Source organism: Nomascus leucogenys, chromosome 7b (genome assembly GCF_006542625.1).
Source record: "Nomascus leucogenys isolate Asia chromosome 7b, Asia_NLE_v1, whole genome shotgun sequence".
Taxonomy (NCBI): domain Eukaryota; kingdom Metazoa; phylum Chordata; class Mammalia; order Primates; family Hylobatidae; genus Nomascus; species Nomascus leucogenys.
Genome location: NC_044387.1, coordinates 394769 through 417833, shown reverse-complemented (window position 1 = coordinate 417833; position 23065 = coordinate 394769). Strand labels below are relative to the sequence as shown.

General features: G+C 46.1%; 1 protein-coding gene across 16 annotated transcripts in view; it reads left to right on the top strand.

The window, feature by feature from the left end:
* PPP6R2 (protein phosphatase 6 regulatory subunit 2) overlaps positions 1–23065 on the top strand; it is a 98694-nt gene that overhangs the window by 25815 nt on the left and 49814 nt on the right. For 4 of the 16 annotated variants that reach the window (XM_030815285.1, XM_030815284.1, XM_030815282.1 and 1 more), the window contains exon 2: positions 2194–2324. The gene's annotated coding sequence lies outside the window, so the exon portion shown is untranslated. Of the gene's footprint in view, positions 1–2193; positions 2325–8400; positions 8482–13596; positions 13725–17464; positions 18073–19111; positions 19238–21980; positions 22529–23065 lie in introns of those variants that run through there. The other 12 variants (XM_030815286.1, XM_030815283.1, XM_030815274.1 and 9 more) reach the window with 9 other exon arrangements.

Genomic DNA, 23065 nt, shown 5'->3' with positions numbered 1-23065 from the left:
AAAGTAGAGAAAACATAATTAACATCTATGTACTCATCACCCAGCTTCAACAGTGATCGACACTTTTTATTTTGAAAGATCTGTTTTATTTTCTGAATCAAAAGTAAGCGTATTCGGCCGGGCACGGTGGCTCACACTTGTAATCCCAGCACTTTGGGAGGCCGAGGCGGGCGGATCACGAGGTCAGGAGATCGAGACCACGGTGAAACCCCGTCTCTACTAAAAATACAAAAAAATTAGCCGGGCATGGTGGCGGGTGCCTATAGTCCCAGCTACTCGGAGAGGCTGAGGCAGGAGAATGGCGTGAACCCGGGAGGCGGAGCTTGCAGTGAGCCGAGATTGTGCCACTGCACTCCAGCCTGGGTGACAGAGCTAGACTCCGTTTGAAAAAATAAAAATAAAAAAGTAAGTGTATTCATGTTAAATTTAGAATGTTTTAGCTTTCCATTGATCTGTCAAGATGCTTTCTGGATAGTAACAGTGCACAGAACTATGCACCACATCTTGTTTGTTTTTGAGACGGAGTCTTGCAGTGTCGCCAGGGCTGGAGTGCAATGGTGCGATCTCAGCTCACTGCAACCTCTGCCTCCCAAGTTCAAGCAATTCTCCTGCCTCAGCCTCCTGAGGAGATGGGATTACAGGCGCCTGCCACCACGCCCAGCTAATTTGTATTTTTAGTAGAGATGGGGTTTCACTATGTTGGCCAGGCTGGTCTCGAATGCCTGACCTCGTGATCCACCTGCCTTGGCCTCCCAAAGTGCTGGGATTACAGGCATGAGCCACCACGCCTGGCCATGCTATGTTTTAAAGAAAAAAGTTTAAATGTAGGACCTATTTCTTTTTTTCTTTTTTTTTTTTTTCGAGACAGAGTCTCACTCTGTTGCCCAGGCTGGAGTGCAGTGGCGCGATCTTGGCTCACTGCAACCTCCGCCTCCCAGGTTCAAGTGATTCTCCTGCCTCAGCCTCCCGAGTAGCTGGGATTGCAGGCACCTGCCATTGCACCTAGCTAGTTTTTGTATTTTTAGTAGAGACGGGGTTTCACCGTGTTGGCCAGGCTGATCTTGAACTCCTGACCTCATGATCCACCCACCTCGGCCTCCCAAAGTGTTGGGATTATAGGTGTGAGCCACTGCCCCCGGCCACAAATGTAGGACCTATTTCTAAGAAACCCTTTTTAGAGGTCAGGGTATTGGCAATCCTAATTTTAAAATATTTTTAATCATTATTGGAAATTTAAGTGACAGTGGGTTCAAGAGCTAAAAATCAGACCTTTTTTAAAACAAATTTTATTTTCTGAAGGACTTCATACCTGACATTGCCAATTAAACATAATACTCCACCCATCCCACAAATTATTAAATACATTATTTCACCTGGGACTAGGATAATTATAAAATGGAATTTTAAAGTTGTAATATAGCCAGGCACAGTGGTTTGTGCTTGTTAATTCCTGCTACTCAGCAGGCTGTGGCAGGAGAATCACTTGAGGGCTGTAATGTGCTATGTGAACTGGGTGTCCGCACTAAGTTCGGCATCAGTATGGTGACTTCCCAGAAAAGGAAGACCACCAGGTTGCCTAAGGAGGCGTGAACCAGCTCAGGTTGGAAATGGAGCACATCAGAAACTCCCATGCTGGTTAGTAGTGGGACTGGAGCTGTGAATAGCTACTGCTCTCCACCCTGGGCCAACATAGTGAGACCCCATCTCTTAAAAAAAAAAAAAAGAAAAAAACTATCTTAATGTATCATTTTAACTGTCACGTTTGCTAGTTGAATTATGAAATCAAAGACAAATTATATATATATATATATATATATTTTTTTTTTTGAGACGGAGTCTCGCTCTGTCGCCCAGGCTGGAGTGCAGTGGTGCGATCTCGGCTCACTGCAAGCTCCACCTCCTGGGTTCACGCCATTCTCCTGCCTCAGCCTCTCCGAGTAGCTGGGACTACAGGCGCCCGCCACCACACGCGGCTAATTTTTGTATTTTTTGGTAGAAATGAGGTTTTTCCATGTCACCCAAGCTAGTCTTGAACTCTTGGACTCAAGTGATCTGCCGCCTTGGCCTCCCATAGTGTTGGGATTACAGGTGTGAGCCACTGCGCCCTGTCTCCTTTTCCTGTTGTCTGCCGTTTTGATAAGTTAACTTTACCAAGGAATAACTTAAAATAAGATTTTTCCTCTTACTTTTCAGGTAAAGAGATTATAAATCTTCCACTGAATGAAAAAAATTTTCTTAAAGCTGCATATACTCCAAGAAAAAAACCACAAATGTTTTTCTATTTTGCCTGAATACATGATTTAAACAAGAGATTTCCACAGAAGGTAAGATGAGTTTCTTTTTCAATTTGATTGTTTTATTGTGTAATTTATACAAAAGTTATGTATAGGTGGAAGTTCAAAGATGGTTCACAGCAAAAAACGTAGTTTAGAAGATATGCTGGCTAGGTGCGGTGGCTCACGCCTGTAATCTCAGCACTTTGGGAGGCCGAGGTGGGTGGATCATGAGTCAGGAGTTTGAGACCAGCCTGACCAACATGGTGAAACCTGTCTCTACTAAAAATACAAAAATTAGCTGGGCGTGGTGGTGTGTACCTGTAATCCCAGCTACTCAGGAGGCTGAGGCAGGAGAATCGCTTGAACCTGGGAGGTGGAGGTTGCAATGAGCTGAGATAGTGTCACTGTACTCCAGCCTGGGTGACAGAGCAAGACTCTGTTTCAAAAAAAAAAAAAAAAAAAAAAGAAAGATGTGCTCATGGTCTGTTGTCTTTTGGGTGGTTTTTGATCCTCCTGTGTCTGGTTTTGAGATGCTCTGCGTGTTTTTGAGCAAGTTACTTGGTCTTTCCAAGCCCAAGTTTAATTCTTGTTTTTTTTTTTTTTTTTTTTTGAGACGGAGTCTTGCCCCGTTGCCCAGGCTAGAGTGCAGTGGTGTGATCTCGGCTCACTGCAACCTCCACCTCCCGGGATCAAGTGATTCTTCTTCCTCAGCCTCCCAAGTAGCTGGGACTACAGGCGTGTACCACCACACCTGGCTAATTTTTGTGTTTGTAGTAGAGATGGGGTTTCACCATATTGGCCAGGGTGGTCTCGAACTCCTGACCTTGTGATCCGCCTGCCTCGGCCTCCCAAAGTGCTGGGATTACAGGCGTGAGCCGCCGCGCCTGGCCCAAAGTTTAATTCTGACAAAATGGGAACAGTTTTGCACATATGTAATGAGGTATATGTTCCGTCTCACTTGCAGGGAACATGTGAGATACAGCATATACACTGTCACGGTTGCCATTCAAACCACACAGTTATGTAGAAAATGAAAAGGGGAGGGAAGGACCTCTGCTTCCAGCAATATTAGATATTCTTACGAGGCTCTTCCATTGCAGTTCAGTTAGATGCTGGATAAATTAGAATAAATATAATTTCATTTTTTTTTTTTTTTTTTTTTTTCTTGAGACGGAGTCTCGCTCTGTCGCCCAGGCTGGAGTGCAGTGGCGCAATCTCGGCTCACTGTAAGCTCCGCCTCCCGGGTTCACGCCATTCTCCTGCCTCAGCCTCTCCGAGTAGCTGGGACTACAGGCGCCCGCCACCACGCCCAGCTAATTTTTTTTTTTGTATTTTTAGTAGAGACGGGGTTTCACCGTGGTTTCGATCTCCTGACCTCGTGATTCGCCCGCCTCGGCCTCCCAAAGTGCTGGGATTACAAGCGTGAGCCACCGCGCCCGGCCTTTTTTTTTTTTTTTTTTTTTTTTTTGAGACAGAGTCTTGCTCAGTTGCCCAGGCTGGAGCGCAGCGGCGTGATCTTGGCTCACTGCAAGCTCCACCTCCTGGGTTCACACCATTCTCCTGCCTCAGCCTCCCGAGTAGCTGGGACTACAGGCGGCCGCCAGCACGCCCGGCTAATTCTTTTTGTATTTTTAGTAGAGACGGCATTTCACCATGTTAGCCAGGATGGTCTCGATCTCCTGACCTCGTGATCCACCCACCTCGGCCTCCCAAAGTGCTGGGATTATCAGGTGTGAGCCACCGCGCCTGGCCTAATTTCTTTTTTGTTTTTTTTTGAGACAAGGTCTCACTTTGTCACTCAGGCTGGAGTGCAGTGGTGTGATCATAGCTCACCACAACCATGTGCACCTAGGCTGGACGGATCCTCCCACTTAAGCCTCCCAAGTAGCTGGGACTATAGGAAAAATGCACCACCACAGCTAATTTACTTATTTATATATTTTTATGTTTATTTTTTGTGAGACGGAGTCTCGCTCTGTTGCCCAGGCTGGAGTGCAATGGCACGACCTTGACTCACTGCAACCTCCGCCTCCTGGGTTCAAGCGAATTTCCTGCGTCAGCCTCCCGAATAGCTGGGATTATAGGCACCAGCCACCATGCCCAGCTAATTTTTGTGTTTTTAGTAGTGACGGGGCTTCACCACGTTGGTCAGGCTGGTCTTGAATTCCTGACCTCAAGCAGTTCGCCCGCCTCAGCCTCCCAAAGTGCTGGGATTTGAGCCACCGCACCCTGCCCACCGTGGCTAATTTAAAAACAATTTTTTTAGAGATGGCGTCTCACTGTGTTGTCCAGACTGGTCTTGAACTCCTGGGCCGAAGTGATCCTCCTGCCTTGGCCTCCCAAAGTGCTGGGATTATAGGTGTGAGTTACCACGCTTGGCCAAATAGAATTTCTGTGAGCACTTTGATGCGTTAAAAATTAACATGACCCGGCTGGGCGGATGGATGGCTTGAGTCTGAAAGGTGGAGGTTGCAGCGAGACAAGATCGTGCCACTGCCCTCCAGCCTGGGCGAGAGCCAGACCCTGTCTCAAAAAAAAAAAAAAAAAAAAAACCACCAAAATTCAATATATGGGTTAAACAGATTAAACACAGATGAAGATGGAATTGGTAAAGTGAAGCATAGTGAAAGACATTATCCAAAGTGCAGCCCTGAGAGATCAGTGATGGTGGTAAATATGTAGCTGGAATTGTAGAATGAAAACATCGGGGATATTGAAGAGAGGTATTATTCAAAGTATTAATAGCTTTGAACTTTCAGAAGCTAATAAAAGACCTAAATCCATAGGTTTAGGAATCACAATATGTCCCAATCAATATTTTCAGAAAATCAAACCCAGCCAGGCGCAGTAGCTCATGCCTGTAATCCCAGCACTTTGGGAGGCCAAGGTGGGCGGATCACAAGGTCAGGAGATTGAGACCATCCTAGCTAACACGGTGAAACCCCGTCTGTACTAAAAATACAAAAATTAGCCGGGCGTGGTGGTGCACACCTGTATTCCCAGCTACTCAGGAGGCTGAGGCAGGAGAATTGCTTGAACATGGGAGATGGATGTTGCAGTGAGCCAAGATCATGCTACTGTGCTCCAGCCTGGGCGAGAGCGAGACTCTGTCTCAAAAAAAAAAAAAAAAAAAAAAAGAGAAAAAGAAAAAAACAAACCCACACCCATACACTGAAATCGTATAGCAGCAAAGACAAAAAGAAGGTATTAAGGTACAGTTAAAAGGTAGATTACCTAAAATGGAGCATTAGCTAGGTTGACAACAGATGTCTCAGCAGCATGAATGGAAGCCAGTAGAGAGTAGAATAATTCCTCAAAGCGACGAGAGCATGTATGTTTCATTATAGAATCGTGTTATCAAATAAATTTTGCAAGAAAAATGGCAAGGTTTTATGTTTCTGAGAATGTTAGGCTAGGTTAGACTACCTTCTACTCCCCCACTCCCCACCCCAGAAAAACAGCCACAGTTGTTAGATGAAAAAACATAAATAAAAGAACTGACAAAAAAGTAGGGGACTTTTGGATCAAAATCTAACTGAAAATAACGCAGAAAGGTAATTTAAGCACCATGGAATGGAGTCTGCTTTTGTCCTGAGGGCATTTGTTGATGTGGACAAAGTGGGGCTTTGATTTTGGAGGATTTGTGAAAAGAACAGTAGTTAAGCTCATTCCTCTCAAGGTAAATAGCCTAAAGGAGACCCTCCCCACACTGATGGAACTCTGAAGGGCTGTATCCTCAAGGTGTGAGGGCAGACTAGAGGCACATGTGCCTCACACCATTCCTTGCCCCCACCTGGTTGTCTTTTCACTAAATGTAGCACAAAAAGATGAAAAGGGAAAAAAACCTGTTTCTGAGAATTGTGGCTCTATATTGGCCTTTGTGAGGATTTTTAGCCCAGGTTACATTGCCTGGTAGTTCAGGGAAATCGGGCATGAATTTAATTCAAGGTGTTTCTAGCTTGTCATCTGACAGGAACAAAGATAAAACCTCTCTGGAAGAAGTTACCTTCATCCTAAGATACAAAGAATCCCTGCAGATTTTTTTTTTTTTTTTTTTTTTTTTTTTTTTTTTTTTGAGATGGAGTCTTGCTTTGTATCCCAGGCAGTAGCACAATCTCGGTTCACTCACCTCTGCCTCCCAGGTTGAAGTGATTCTCCTACCTCAGCCTCACAAGTAGCTGGGACTATAGGCGTGTGTCCGGCTAATTTTTGTATTTTTAGTAAGGACGGGGTTTCACTGTGTTGGCCAGGCTGGTCTTGAACTCCTGACCTCAGGTGATCCGCCTGCAGATATTTTTTAAGGACAATGATTAATAGTACACAGACAAAAATGACTAAGCACACAAGAAAATAAGCCACCCTGAGTTAAAACCAGTACAGTTTAGGTGTGGTGGCTCATGCCTGTAATCCCAGCATACTGGGAGGATGGCTTGAGTCCATGAGTTTGAGGCTGCTGTGAGCTATGATTGCACCGCTGCACTCCAGCCTGGGTGACAAAGTGAAACCTTGTCTCAAGAAAAACCCCCAGAAAACGAAAACAGGAAAGCCAGTAGAAACACTTCCTCAAAGACTTCAGGTATTGGAATTGTTAGAAACAGACTATTAAAAAAGTGTGCTTTTTGTGTGTGTGTGAGAAGGTCTCACTCTGTCGCCTAGGCTGGAGTTGGAGTGCAGTGGCGTGATCTTGGCTTACTGCAGCTTCCGCCTTCTGGGCTCAAGTGATCCTTCTGTCTCAGCCTTCTGAGTGGCTGGGATTACGGCACACACCACCACACCTGGCTAATTCTTTGTATTTTTTGTAAAAACAGGTTTTTGCCATGTTGCCCAGGCTGTTCGTGAATTCCTGGCTTTAAGCGATCTGCCCACCTCGGCCTCCTAAAGTGCTGGAATTACAGGCATGATCCAGCATGTTGGCTGAGTGTGCTTCTTATTTTTAAAGAAATAAATATTTGGCTGGGTGCAGTGGCTCATGCCTGTAATCCCAGCACTTTGGGAGGCCGAGGCGGGCGGATCACGAGGTCAGGAGATCGAGACCATCCTGGCTAACACGGTGAAACCCTGTTTCCACTAAAAATACAAAAAATTAGCTGGGTGTGGTGGCGGGCGCCTGTAATCCCAGGTACTCGGGAGGCTGAGGCAGGAGAATGGCGTGAACCCGGGAGGCGGAGCTTACAGTGAGCCAAGATCGTGCCACTGCACTCTAGCCTGGGCGAAAGAGCGAGACTCCGTCTCAAAAAAATAAAAAATAAAAAGAAATAAATATTTAACAACATAAAAATATTTGAAAAAGGACCATATAGAACTTCTAGAAATAAAGAATAAAATAACCAATATCACGAATTCAGGCCAGGTGAGGTGGCTCATGCTTGTAATCCCAGTACTTTGGGAGGTAGAGGTAGGGAGATCAGTTGAGCCCAGAAGTTCAAGACCAGCCTGGGCAACATGGTGAAAACCTGTCTCTGCAAAGAATTTTTAAAATTAGCCAGGTGTGGTGGTGCACACCTGTAGTCCCAGCTACTTGGGAGGCTGAGGTGGGAGGATCACTCGAGCCCAGGAGGTCAAGCCATTATTGCACAAGTGCACTCCAACCTGGGTGACAGAACAAGACCCTCTCTCAATAATAATAATAATTCAGTGTGTACAGGTTTAATAAAAAATATATACAGTGAAGTGAAAATCAGTGAACCAGAAAACAGGTCAGAAGGAATTACCCAGAATGAAGCACAGAGAAAATGATGGGAAAGATAGACTAGAACATGGGACATCGAGGGCAAATGTCTAATGGATGTTTACTTAATGTTCTGTAAAGAGAAAAGAGAGAATGAGGCAGATTTATTATTAGGAAAGATAAAGACTAAAATTTCTTAGAATTGGTGAAAGAAGTCTACAGATTTAGGCCAGTCATGGTGGCTCACGCCTGTAATCCCAGCACTTTGGGAGGCTGAGGCGGGAGGATCACAAGGTCAAGAGTTCGAGACCAGCCTGGCCAGCATGGTGAAACCCTGTCTCTACTGAAAACACAAAAATTAGCTCAGCGTGGTGGTGCGTACCTGTAATCCCAGCTACTCGCAAGGCTGAAGTAGGAGAATCGCTTGACCCCAGAAGACGGAGGTTGCAGTGAGCTGAGCTTGAGCACTCCAGCCTGGGCGACAGAGCAAGACTCCATCTCAAAAGAAGTCTACAGATTTGAGAAGAGAAATGAATGGTAAGCAGGATAAATAAAAATAAAATTTATGGCTAGCCAAAGGAGAGTAAAACTACAAAGCACCAAAGAGGGATCTTAAACGAAAAAGACAGATCAACTTTGTCTGAGAAGCAGTAAGAATGATGGCTGACTTAAGTGCCGCAGTGGAAACCAGAAGCCAGTGGAGTAATATTTTCATTGTGCTGAAAGTAAAACAATTCCTGACTTCTAACTTGATATCAGGAAAAATTATCTTTCAAAAAAATTATCTGCTGTAGGCCAGGTGCGGTGGGTCACGCCTGTAATCCCAGCCCTTTGGGAGGCCAAGGCGGGTGGATCACCTGAGGTCGGGAGTTCCAGAGCAGCCTGACCAACATGGAGAAACCCCATCTCTACTAAAAATACAAAATTAGCCAGATGTGGTGGCACATGCCTGTAATCTCAGCTACTTGGGAGGCTGAGGCAGAACTGCTTGAACCTGGGAGGTGGAGGTTGTGGTGAGCTGAGATGGCGCCATTGCACTCCAGCCTGGGCAACAAGAGCAAAACTCTGTCTCAAAAAAAAAAAAAAAATTATCTACTGTAGTTGAATGTTTATGTCCCTCCAGAATTCATATTGAAACTTAATCCCCAATGCAACAGTTTTAAGAGGTGGGGCTTACCAGCCTGAGCAACATGGTGAAACCCCATCTCTACAAAAAAAGAAAAAACTAGCTGGGCATGGTGGGGTGTGCCTGTAAACCCACCTACATGGGTGGCTGAGGCAAGAGGATCACTTGAGCCCAGGAGACTGAGACTGCAGTGAGCCATGATTGCACTGCTGCACTCCTGCCTGAGCAAGAGTTAAACCCTATCCCAATTAAAAAAAAAAAAAAAAAAAAAGTGAGGCCTAGAATATGATGAGGTGGTGAGGGCTCCACTCTCATGAATGGGATTAGTACCTTGTAGAAGGGCTTGAGGGAGTCTGTTAGTCCCTTTTGCCATGTGAGGACACAGTGGAGGCACCATCTATGAAAATTAGGTCCTTAGCACACACTGAATCTGTTGCTGCCTTGGTTTTGGATTTCCCATCCCCCAGAGCTGTGAGAAATAATTTTCTGTTGTTTATAAATTACCCAGTCTAAGATATTTTGTTATAGCAGCAGAAACAGGCTAAGACACAGTCCTTTACCAAATATAATTCTCAAGAATAGGGGCCAGGCGCAGGGACTCATGCCTGTAATCCCAGCACTTTGGGAGGCAAAGAAGGGTGGATTGCTTGAGTCCAGAAGCTTGAGACCAGCCTGGGTGATGTGGTGAAACCCTGTCTCTACAAAAAAATACAAAAATTAGCCGGGAGCGGTGGTGCATGCCTGTAGTTCCAGCTACTTGGGAGGCTGAGGTGGGAGTATCACTTGAGCCTGGAGGTAGAGGCTGTAGTAAGTTAAGATCACACCACTGCACTCTAGCCTGGGTGACAGAGTGAGACCCCATCTCAAAGTAAAATAAAAAATAGAATGGACTTTAGGCAGAAAACAGTGATCCTAAATGGAAGAACTGAGATTCAAAAAAGAATGCAAAGCACATAGGTGAGCAAATTCAAATTAACATTGGCTGGGTGCAGTGGCTCCTGCCTGTAATTCCAGCACTTTGGGAGGGTCACCTGAGCCCAGGAGTTTGAGACCAGCCTGGGCCACATAGGGAGACATTGTCTCTACAAATAATAAAACACACTAGCCGGGCACGGTGGCACATTCCTGTGGTCCCAGATACTTAGGAGGCTGAGATGGGAGGATCACGTGAGCCTTAGAAGTTGACATTGCCGTGATCACACCACCATACTCCAGCCTGGGTGACAGACCGAAACCCTGTCCCCTCCAAAAAACCCCACTAATTGTTTAGTAATATAATAATGTCTATGGGGTAAAATCAAGGTAGAATTGCATAATACATGAAAATAGTAACAAGTCATGAAGGAGAGTAAATGAAGTTAAAACATTCCAGTCTTTGTAGTAGCTATGTCTTAGTCCATTTGTGTTGCTATAAAGGAGTACCAGACGGTGGGTAATTTATAAGGAAAAGAGATTTGACACAGTTCTGGTTCTGGTAAGAGTTTCAGGCTGCTTCCGCTCATGGCAAAAGTTCAAGGGGAGCCAAAGGGAAGCTAGCTTGTAGACACCCCATGGTGATAGAGAGGAAGAGAGAGAAAGAGAAGGTGCCAGGCTTTTTCTTTTGTGTTTTTTAGTAGAGACAGGGTTTCACTGTGTTAGCCAGGATGGTCTCAATCTCCTGACCTCGTGATCCACCCGCCTCAGCCTCCCAAAGTGCTGGGATTACAGGCGTGAGCCACCACGCCTGATGTTTTTTTTTTTTTTTGAGATGGAATCTCTCTGCCACCCAGGTTGGAGTGCAGTGGTGCAATCTCGGCTCACAGCAACCTCTGCCTCCCGGATTCAGGTGATTCTCCTGCCTCAGCCTCCCGAGTAGCTGAGATTACAGGCGCCCGCCACCACACACAGCTAATTTTTGTATTTTTAGTAGAGACAGGGTTTCACTTTGTTGGCCGGGCTGGTCTTTAACTCCTGACCTCTTGACCCACCCACTTCGGCCTCCCAAAGTGCTGGGATTACAGGCATGAGCCACTGTGCCCGGGTGCCAGGCTTTTTCAACAACCAGTTCTCTTGGGAACCAAGAGTGAGAACTGGCCTGTAATCCCAGCACTCTGGGAGGCCGAGGCGGGTGGATCACCTGAGGTCAGGAGTTGGAGACCAGCCTGGCCAACATAATGAAACCCCATCTCTACTAAAAATATAAAAATTAGCTGGGCAAGGCAGGAGAATCGCTTGAACCTGGCAGGTGGATGTTGCAGTGAGCCAAGATCACTCCATTGCACTCTAACCTGGGTGACAGGAACGAAACTCTGTCTCAAAAAAAAAAAAAAAAAAAAAAAAAGGAAAAGAAAATGAGAACTCAGTTACTCTGTCAAGAATGGCACCAAACCATTCACGAGGGATCTGCCCCGACAACCTGAACACGTCCTACCAGGCCCCACCTCAGCGTGGGGCACCACACAGGCCCCACCTCAGCATTGGGCATCACACAGGCCCCACCTCAGCATCACACAGGCCTCACCTCAGCATCACACAGGCCTCACCTCAGCATCACACAGGCCCCACCTCAGCATGGGGCATCACAGTTTAACATGAACCTAAACATCTCCTACCAGGCCCCACCTCAACATGGGGTATCACAGTTTAACATGAGACTTGGTGGGGCCAAAGAAACCATATCCAAATCACAGCAAACTAGGATAGGGATTAAATGTAGATTTTAGTAAGTGCAGTTTACAAGTTCTAAGGAATTATTGTAGGAATAGAAACTGTGGCCGGGCGCAGTGGCTCACGCCTGTAATCCCAGCACTTTGGGAGGCCGAGGCGGGCGGATCACGAGGTCAGGAGATTGAGACCACGGTGAAACCCCGTCTCTACTAAAAATACAAAAAATTAGCCGGGCGTGGTGGCGGGTGCCTGTAGTCCCAGCTACTCGGAGAGGCTGAGACAGGAGAATGGCGTGAACCCGGGAGGCGGAGCTTGCAGTGAGCCGAGATCACACCACTGCACTCCAGCCCGGGCGACAGAGCGAGACTCCGTCTCAAAAAAATAAAGGAATAGAAACTGTACAGTTTCCAAATGAGTGAAGAGAAAGTGACCTTCCTTTATTCTTGTAAGGAAAAGCTGCAACAATTTTTTTAGCAACCATTGACTAAATGATAATATATATTGAAAACCTGTGAAAATGGAAAGAAGACAGGGCACATGCTTTTACTGCTTGAGAATAGTGACAGAAGTCTTAGTGAGCCCAATAAATCAGAAAAAGGATAAAAAGATAAAATAATCTAAAAGGAAGAAACGAACTATTATTCATTGGTGATACTATTATATATGTAGAAAATCCAAAATGATCCAAAGCTGTAATACAGTCAGTTCTTTACCCAAACAGCTTTAAAGGCAATAATCGATTATTTTAGCAGTTGTCTGGATAAAAAAGTCAAAACAGGGCACGGTGGCTCACGCCTGTAATCCCAGCACTTTGGGAGGCTGAGGCGGGCGGATCACGAGGTCAGGAGTTCAAGACCAGCCTGACTAACATGGTGAAACCGCGTCTCTACTAAAAATAAAAAAACTAGGCCAGGCACGGTGGCTCACACCTGTAATCCCAGGCCTGGGCCAGGCGAAAGGGTGAAACTCCGTCTCAAAAAAAAAAAAAATAAAAATTCAAACAAAAATAAATTACAGTGTACCACCAACAAACACACTGAAGTTAAAAAGTAGAATTATAAATAAAAAATACCTAGGAATAAATCAAATAAAAGATGTGTAAAACCTTTATGGAGAGCACTATACAATTTTAGAAGAAATTAAAGACTTGAATAAATGGGCAGATGTACCCTGGTTTTGGATCGGAAAACTTACTGTTATAAATATACCAGTTCTCAAACTGATCTAGAAATTGAGTGCAATCCCAATAAAAAACCTGAGATTGTCAGCAGAGGGTGTGAGAAGAGGGTGAAATTTACAAGCAAATTTTTTTTTTTTTGAGATGGGGTCTCACTCTGTCACCCAGGCTGGAGTGCAATGGCACAATCTCAGCTCACTGCAACCTCTGCCTCCCAGAGCCAAGCAAGTCTCCTGCCTCAGTCTCCCGAGTAGCTGGGATTACAGGGGTGTGCTACCATGCCTGGCTAATTTTTGTGTTTTTAGTAGAAGTGGGGTTTTACCATATTGGCCAGGGTGGTCTCAAACTCCTGACCTCATGTGATCTGTCTGCCTTGGCCTCCCGAAGTGCTGGGATTACAGGCATAAGCCAACGCACCCGGCCTGATTTTGAAATTATATGAAAACGAAGGGGTCCATGAATACTCAAGAAGTGATTGAAGAATTCCAGTTCATTCCATGTGTCAAAGATCTTGTTTTAAGACGCTGGTGTTTTTATATTGGTAGGGTGCCCATCAGCCCTGGTGTGCCCAAGTGTCCTGGTTTTTCCTGTGGTCCTGGTCTCATTAAGAAAGTGTTTTCATCTTGAGTCCTTTTGGAAGTCTTGTTCTACTCTTTGGGTAAAGAATTGACTGTATTTTTTAGTTTTTAATTTTTGTTTTTAGGGTTGCCCACATTTTCCCAAATACAGAATTCTAAACGAGAGAATAGCATCTTACCAGAGAGATTGCTTCTCTTTTGGTAGGCGGTGGCCAAGAAGGAGCGCCAGATAGCATTAAGCCTTGGTCCCCAGGTATGTCTTGTTCCCTGTCTCTTTGCTTTCAGTGGGTTCCTTGGGCCTTCTTGTTTATGATGGAGAATACATAGGAATTAGCCTCCTCAGCTTCCTTCTTTCTTGGTGTGCTTAAGACAAGCAGCCATATGGGGCTGTTATCTTTCTGCCACTGGGAAATGAGAGGGTGGGTGTTAAAAATTAACTTAAAAAGGAGAAGGATGAGGCTAGGCGCAGTGGCTCATGACTGTAATTGTAGCACTTTGGGAGGCCGAGGTGGGCGGATCACCTGAGGTCAGGAGTTCAAGACCAGCCTGACCAACATGGTGAAATCCTGTTTCTACTAAAATACAAAAATTAGCCAGGCATGATGGTGGATGCCTGTAATCCAAGCTACTTGGGAGGCTGAGACGGGAGAATCGCTTCAACCCAGGAGATGGTGGTTGCAGTGAGCCGAGATCACGCCACTGCACTCCAGCCTGGGTGGCTGAGCGAGACTCCATCTCAAAAAAAAGAAAAAGGATGAACACTTTTGAGCTCATGTGTGTTAGTGACATCACATTCCTTCTTTCATTCATTTAGTAAATTCAAGTATGATTTGTTGGGCACTTGTAATATGCCAGGTGCATTATATAACTCCTGTAGCCTTTTGAAGAAAATATTATTTTATATGAAGCTCAGTGTCTTAATCTGTTTTCTGCTGTTTAGAATACCTGAAACTGGGTAATTTATAAAGAAAAGAAATTTTAGTGACTCACACCTGTAATCCCAGCACTTTGGGAGGCTGAGGTGGGCGGATCACGAGGTCAGGAGACCGAAACCATCCTGGCTAACACTGTGAAACCCCATCTCTACTAAAAATACAAAAAATTAGCCAGGTGTTGTGGCGGGCACCTGTAGTCCCAGCTACTCAGGAGGCTGAGGCAGGAGAATCGCTTGAACTTGGGAGGTGGAGGTTGCAGTGAGCCAAGATCACGCCATTGCACTCCAGTCTGGGTGACAGAGCGAGACTCCGTCTCAAAAAAAAAAGAAAAGAAAAGAAATTTATTTCATATGGTTATGGAGGCTGAGAAGTCCAAGGTTGAGAGGCATATCTGGTGGGGGCCTTCTTGCTGCTGGGGACACTGTGGTGGCCCAAGGTGGCGTGGGGCATCACATGGCAAGGGAGCTGAGTAATGTAGTAGCTCAGGTCTTTCTTCCTTTTTTTTTTTTTTTTTGTTTTGTTTTATTTTAAGAGATGGGGTGTCACTCTGTTGCCTAAGCTGGAAGTGCAGGGGCACAATCGTGGCTCACTGCAGCTTCAGCCTCCTGGGCTCAAGCGATCCTCCTACCTCAGCCTCCTGAGTAGCAGGGACTATAGGAGCACAGCACCAGGCTCAGCTAATTTTGTTTTGTTTTGTTTTCCATAGAGACAGGGTCTTGCCATGTCTAGCAGGCCGGTCTCAAAGTCCTGGCCTCAAGTGAGCCTCCTGCCTTTAGCCTCCCATAGTTCTGGGATCACAGGCCTGAGCTGCCGTACCTAACCTCTTCTTATAAAGCCACCAGTTCCACTCCCACGATAACTCATTAATTCACGAATGGATTAATCCATTCTTGAGGGCAGAGCTCTCATGATCCAATTACCTCTTAAAGGCCCTACCTTTCAATACTGTCACATTGGGATTAAGTTTTGTTTTGTTTTGTTTTGTTTTGGAGACAGAATCTCACGCTGTCACCCAGGCTGAAGTGCAATGGTGCGGTCTAGACTGACTGCAGCCTCCGCCTCCCAGGTTCAAGCAATTCTTGTGCCTCAGCCTCCCGAGTAGCTGGGATTATAGACATGTACTACCATCACATCCGGCTAATTTTTGTATTTTTAGTAGAGATGGAGTTTCACCATGTTGGCTAGGCTGGTCTCAAACTCCTAACCTCAGGTGATCCACCTGCCTTGGCCTCCCAAAATGCCGGGATTACAGGCGTGAGCCACCCAGCCAGGGATTAAGTTTGTTTTTTTTTTCCTTTTTTGAGATGAAGTCTCGCTCTTGTCCCCTAGGCTGGAGTGCAATGGTGCTATCTCGGCTCACTGCAACCTCTGCCTCCCAGGTTCAAGCGATTCTCCTGCCTCAGCCTCCCGAGTAGCTGGGATTACAGGCGCCTGCCACCATGCCTGGCTAATATTTTTATTTTTAGTAGAGACAGGGTTTCACCATGTTGGCCAGGCTGGTCTTGAACTCCTGACCTCAGGTGATCCGCCTGCCTTGGCCTCCCAAAGTGCTGGGATTACAGGCATGAGCCACCACAGCCAGCTTTTTTTTTTTTTTTTTTTTTTTTTTGAGACGGAGTCTTGCTCTGTCTCCCAGGCTGGAGTGCAGTGACTCAATCTAGGCTCACTGCGAGCTCCACCTCCCTGATTCATGCCATTCTCCTGCCTCAGCCTCCTGAGTAGATGGGACTACAGGCGCTCGCCACCACGCCAGGCTAATTTTTTGTATTTTTAGTAGAAACAGGGTTTCACCGTGTTAGCCAGGATGGTCTCAATCTCCTGACCTCAGGTGATCCGCCCGCCTCGGCTTCCCAAAGTGCTGGGATTACAGGCATGAGCCACTGCGCCCAGACAAGGTTTTTTTTTTTTTTTAGCTGGAGTCTTGCTCTGTCTCCCAGGCTGGAGTGCAATGGTGCAGTCTCTGCTCACTGCAACCTCTGCCCGCTGGGTTCAAGCGATTCTCCTGCCTCAGCCTCCCAAGTAGCTGGGATTACAGGTGCCCGCCACCACACCCAGCTAATTTTATATTTTTAGTAGAGATGGGGTTTTGCCATGTTGGCCAGGCTGGTCTCAAACTCCTGACCTCAGGTGATCCACCTGCCTCGACCTCCCAAAGTGCAGGGATTACAGGCGTGAGCCACTACGCCCGGCCTTAAGTTTTAACATGAGTTTTAGAGTGGTTATATATTCAAGCCATAGACTCAGAGAAGTAAAGAACCTTGCTCAAATTGTAGTAAGGTACAAACCGAGCTTCTGCAGCAAGGAGGCCCCAAAGAACAGTGGCTTGAGCAAGGTGCAAGCACATTTCTTTCTCCTCTAACAGTCTGGTCTGCCAGGTGGCCTTCCTCAGCTTGTGACTTCCACTCGTGGATCTAGAAGGGTCTTTATGGTTTTTGGTTTCCCACCAGGCGGAAAAACCAGAACCAAGGAAGCTCACAACAGTAAGAGGTTGAGGTTCCAGTGTCACTTCTGCTCCCAACCAATTGACCAGAGTTTAGCCACATGATGATAGCTGGCTGTAAGGAAGGCTGGAAAAGTTAGGCTGAAGGAGGGTGGCCATGTACCCAGCTGACCGCTATTCTGTTGAAGAAAGAGAAACTGGAAACTGGGGACAAGTAAACTTTCTCGCACACCTGCCTACAGTCACACAGGTGGAGGGTGTGGATCCAGGCCCTCTCTCCCTATCTGTCCTGCTCTTCCACGGTACCTTACTACTGTTTTTGGGAAGAAGCTGCCTTTGAGAACTTTATGTATGTATTAAATTAAAATCATTTATTTATTTTTGAGACAGAGTCTTGCTCTATCACCAAGGCTGGAGTGAAGGGGTACGATCATAGCTCACTGCAGCCTCAACCTCCTGGGCTCAAGCGATCCCCCTGCCTCAGACTGCCGAGTAGCTGAGACGATAGTCGCACACCACCATGCCCAGCTAATTTTTAAAACTTTTTTTGTAGAGCTGGGGTCTTGCTATGTTGCCCAGGCTTGTCTTGAACTCTGGGCTCAAGTGACCCTCGGCCTCAGCCTCGGCCTCCTGAATTGTTGGGATTACAAGCACGAGCCACGTGCCTCTTTTCACTTCTGATTTTGGATTTTTACCTAACTTCTTTGTCCCACTCCACCCTCTTTTTAAAGTTAGACTTTTTATCCTGGTTTTTTTTCCCCGGTGGACTATGCTCAGGATCGACATAGTCTTGTTTGTTCCTTGGTTGTACAAATATTCATTGTGCTTCACGGGCTCACGTTGCCATTTTTTTCCGGGCCAAATGGAAAGCAAGCATTCAGCCTATCCAGTGGTATGTTGGTAAATGTTTAACAACGGGCTTTCTGGGGAGGAAAAAACCTCCTGGTTTGTAACACTTGCTGATTTCCATGGCGTTAATACTCCCACCACGTTGGAGTTGAGCTGCCAGTGTGATGTCCTGAAGGTGGAGGAGGGAAGAGAGGTATGAGGGCACAGGTTGGGCCGCCATAGAGCACACCCTCTGTGGGACAGTGACCTTATCTCTGTTTCCATCTCTTTACACTGAGGATCTTTGAGAATGAAATGTGCTGGGAACGTTCTAGAGCCTTTATGTGGAATAACTTCGTCATCCTCCCCACAGGGGATGTTGATGCTGCATTTTACAGGTGAGGAAATAAGGCATGAGAGATCATGTGAGTGGCCTCAGCTCACACCGCAGAGCTAGGACTTTGATCATAAATCTTTAAAGAAAAAAACAGTGGCTGGGCACCAGTGGCTTATGCTGTAATCCCAGCACCTTGGGAGGCTGAGGCAGGTGGATCGCTTGAGCCCAGGTGTTCAAGACCAGCCTGGGCAACATGGCAAGATGTGGTCTCTATAAAAAATTTTTTTAGGATTAAAAAAAGAAAAAAACAGTCAGCTTGGGTAACATGGCAAAACCTTGTCTCTACAAAAAAAGTACAAAAATTAGCTGGGTGTGGCAGTGCATGCCTGTGGTCCCAGCTACTTGGGAGCCTGAAGAGGGAGGATCCCTTAAGCCTGGGAGGTTGAGGCTGCAGTGTGCCAAAATCCTACCACTGCACTCCAGCCTTGGCAACAGAGCAAGACCCTATCTCAAAAAAAAAAAAAAAAAAGACTAAATCCTGGACAAGGTGGCTCATGCCTGTAATTTCAGCACTTTGGGAGGCCGAGATGGGAGGGTTGCTTAAGCCCAGGAGTTCAAGACTGCGGTGGCTATGTTCAGGCCTCTACACTCCAGTCTGGCTCACAGAGCAGGAACCTGTCTCAAAAATACATGTAAATTTTTTAAAAAGGGCCAGGCACAGTGGCACACGCCTATAATCCCAGCATTTTGGGAGGCCGAGGCGGGCAGATCACAAGGTCAGGAGTTCAAGAGCAGCCTGGCCAATATGCTGAAACCCAGTCTCTAATAAAAATACGAAAGTTAGCTGGGTGTGGTGGCAGGCGCCTGTAGTCCCAGCTACTCAGGAGGCTGAGGCAGGAAAATCGCTTGAACCCGGGAAGCGGAAGTTGCGGTGACCTGAGATTGTGCCACTGCACTCCAGCGTGGGGACAGAGTGAGACTCCATCTCAAAAAAAAAAAAGAAAAAGAAAAAAAAATTGTGGCTAGACAGGTAATAGGGCATTTCAGATTCTAATTCTCTCTTAGCAACAGTCTCTATCACAGAATGTTGTTTTTTAAAGGGCTCTTTCATGGAACTATATGATCATATGGGCAACATTCTGTTGAAATCTACCTTCTGTCTGACGGATATGCCATCCTGAAAAAGTAAAGAAGCTGAACTTCAAGTTCCTTTCATTTAGCATTGGGTAAGAATCTAAGATGTTGATCATACTGTGCTTCACATCCCAGATGGACCACTGAAGATGGGAGTCAGGATGTGAGAGGAATCCTTAAGCTCTGTTGAGACTCCCGATGTAACCAGAAATTCCTTAAACCAACAAGCCGGGCCATGACCACTTGTTTGTTCTGAAGATGCTGCCAATGCTGACCTTGAGGTCATGTAGGGAAGGAAATGGAAGGCCTTCCCTGTAGGTAGGGGCCAACCAGGAAGATGCTAGCATCTGTTTGGAGGATAGGGTATAGTTGTGCAGATAGGAGAAAAATTGGAAAAAAGAAGTATATAATATTATCTTAGTAAATGTTCTGGAGTCAGTTTATACCAGTTTCTTTGACAGTGAAATTAGCTGTAACTAAACCAGTGCCATTGCAGTGAACTCTTAAAGGATGCCTCTGATGTGATCTTTTTTTGTTTTTGTTTTTGTTTTTTTGAGATGGAGTCTCACTCTGTCGCCCAGGCTGGAGTGTAGTGGCATGATCTCGGCTCACTGCACCCTCCACTTCCTGGGTTCCAGTGATTCTCCCAAGTAGTTGGGATTTCAGATGTGCACCACCATGCCTGGCTAATTTTGATATTTTTAGTAGAGATGGGGTTGGCCAGGCTGGTCTCGAACTCCTGACCTCAAGTGATCTGCCCGCCTTGGCCCCGCAAAATGCTGGGATTACAGGCATGAGCCACTGTGCCCAGCCTGATGTGATCATTTTTGAGTGTCTTAGGATGTGGGGAGAGCTGATAGAAACATAGAAATGTTCTTGTTACGCAGAGATTTTTTTCTTTTTTCTTTTTTTTTGAGATGGAGTCTCTCACTGTCACCTAGGCCAGAGTGCAGTGGTATGATATCGGCTTACTACAACCTCTGCCTCTCGGGTTCAGGCGATTCTCCTGCCTCAGCCTCCCAAGTAGCTGGGATCACAGGCACCCACCATCACGCCTGGCTAATTTTTGTGTTTTTATTAGAGATGGGGTTTCACCATGTTGGTCAGGCTGGTCTCAAACTCCTGACCTCAGGTGATTCACCTGCTTCATCCTCCCAAAGTGCTGGGATTACAGGCGGGAGCCACCATGCCCAGCCCATATGCTGTTTTTCAAGAGAAACATTTTAAATATAAAGACACAAGTAGGTTGAAAGTCAAAGGATGTTAAAGGACATACCAAACATTAATCACAAGAATGGTGAGATTGGTGTACTATGTTAATATCAGACAAAGCTGACTTCAAAACAAGGTATATTGCCAGAGATCATGAAGGACATTTCAAAATGATCAAAGAATTAATCATCAAGAAGATATAACAGGCCAGGCGTGGTGGTTCACACCTGTATTCCCAGCACTTTGGGAGGCTGAGGCAGGTGGATCGCCTGAGGTCAGGAGTTCAAGACCAGCCTGGCCAACATGGTGAAACCCTGTCTCTACTAAATACAAAAAATTAGCTGAGCGAGGTGGCACATGCCTGTAATCCCAGCTACCTGGGAGGCTGAGGCAGGAGAACCGCTTGAACTCAGGAGGCAGAGGTTGCAGTGAGCCAAAGTTGCACCATTGCACTCCAGCCAGGGCAATAAGAGTGAAACTCCGTCTCAAAAAAAAAGAGAAGACCGAACAATCCTAAATATGTGTCAACATAATAAATTCAGGGGGCTGAGCGCGGTGGCTCACGCTTGTAATCCCAGCACTTTGGGAGGCCGAGGCGGGCGGATCACGAGGTCAGGAGATCGAGACCACAGTGAAACCCCGTCTCTACTAAAAATACAAAAAAAATTAGCCGGGCGTGGTGGCGGGCACCTGTAGTCCCAGCTACTCGGAGAGGCTGAGGCAGGAGAATGGCGTGAACCCGGGAGGTGGAGCTTGCAGTGAGCTGAGATCGCGCCACTGCACTCCAACCTGGGTGACACAGCGAGACTCCATCTCAAAAAAAAAAAAAAAAAAAAAAAAAGAAAGAAATTCAGGGCCAAGTGCAGTGGTTCACACCTGTAATCCCAGCACTTTGGGAGGCCGAGGCGGACAGATCACAAGGTCAGGAGTTCCAGACCAGCCTGACCAACATGGTGAAACCCCATCTCTACTAAAAATACAAAAATTAGCTGGGCGTGGTGGCACACTCCTGTAATCCCAGCTACTCAGGAGGGTGAGGCAGGAGAATCGCTTGACCCCAGGAGGTGGAGATTGCAGTGAGCCAAGGTCGTGCCACTGTACTCCAGTCTGGGTGAGAGAGCAAAACTCCGTCTCGAAAAAAAAAAAAAAAAAAAAGAAATTCAGGCCAGATGCAGTGGCTCACATCTGTAATCCCGACACTTTGGGAGGCCAAGGCGCTTGAGGCCTAGAGTTCAAGACCAGCCTGGGCAACATAGTGAGACCCCATCTCTATAAAAAATTTAAACATAGGCCAGGTGCGGTGGCTCACCCCTGTAATCCCAGCACTTTGGGGGGCCTAGGTGGGCGGATCACGAGGTCAGGAGTTCGAGACCAGCCTGACCAGTATGGTGAAACCCCATCTCTACTAAAAATACAAAAAATCAGCTGGGCATGGTGGCGCATGCCTGTAATCCCAGCTACTCGGGAGGCTGAGGCAGGAGAATCACTTGAACCCGGGAGGCAAAGGTTGCGGTAAGCCAAGATCGTGCCACTGCACTCCAGCCTGGGCTACAGAGTGAGACTCCGTCTCAAAAAAAAAAAAAAAAAAAAAAAAAATTTAAACATTAGCAACATTAGCTGGTCATGGTGTTGCTTGGTTGTACTCCTAGCTGCTTGGAAGGCTGAGGTGGGAGGACTGCTTGAGCCTGCAGTGAGCTATGATTGTGGCACTGCACTCCAGCCTGGACAACATGGCGAAACACCATCTTTAAAAATAAAATCCAGTCTGACAATGTTTGTCTTTAATTGAAATGACTATTTGCATTTATTGCACTTACTGAAATGGTTGAGTTTATGTCTGGTATCTTGCTGTTTTTTTTATTTTGTCTCCTCTGTTTTTGTTGCTTATCTCCTTGTATTTTTATTATTAGTTTTGGTCTTTTGGATTAATCCAGTTGTTTTAAATTATCCTACTAGAAAAACTCTTCTAGCAGGATCCTATTTCGTCGATGGTCTCTTGTAATCCACCCAGGCTTCCACCTTCTCTGTGGCTAGAAACAGGACCGTCCAGAAGTCACCTGTAACTGCCCTATCTTGCAAGTTCTGATTTTGGCAAAAAAAAAAAAAAAAAAAAAAAAAAAAGCTTTGACAAGGTTGGATTCACTTCTTTCCCTGGATTGTGTGTCATCCAAGTACGTGAGACATCTCGTAGTGCATTTCAGAGAGAGGAGCATCTGATATGTGTGTGGAGGCAGCCATCTTTTCCTGAAAGTCGTTTTAGGAATCATTATTTCTGGTCCTCTGAAGTTTGCTGCTACCACTCATAAATATCTATCCACAGCCCTTACAAGAAGAATAAGGAAGATCTTAAGACCTAGAAGGAAAACTGATTGTGGACCAGGCTTGGTGGCTCAATGCCTGTAATCCTAGCACTTTGGGAGGCCAAGGTGGGCAGATTGCTTGAGCTCAGCAGTTGGAGGCCAACCTGGGCAACATAGTGAATCCCTGTCTCTACAAAAAAACAAACAAACAAAAACGAAACCCCCCCACCCCAAAATCAAAACTGGTAGTGTCAGTGTATATATGGAGTCCCTTGTGCTGAAAGTCAAAGCAGCTTCATTTTGGGGCCTTAAGAGCTCCAGCTCTGGGCTCTTCACATCTAAGTCCATGAGCAGTGCCCACCCCAGTGGTATGTATAGGTCGGAAGCTGCAGGGCCACACCCTTAGCT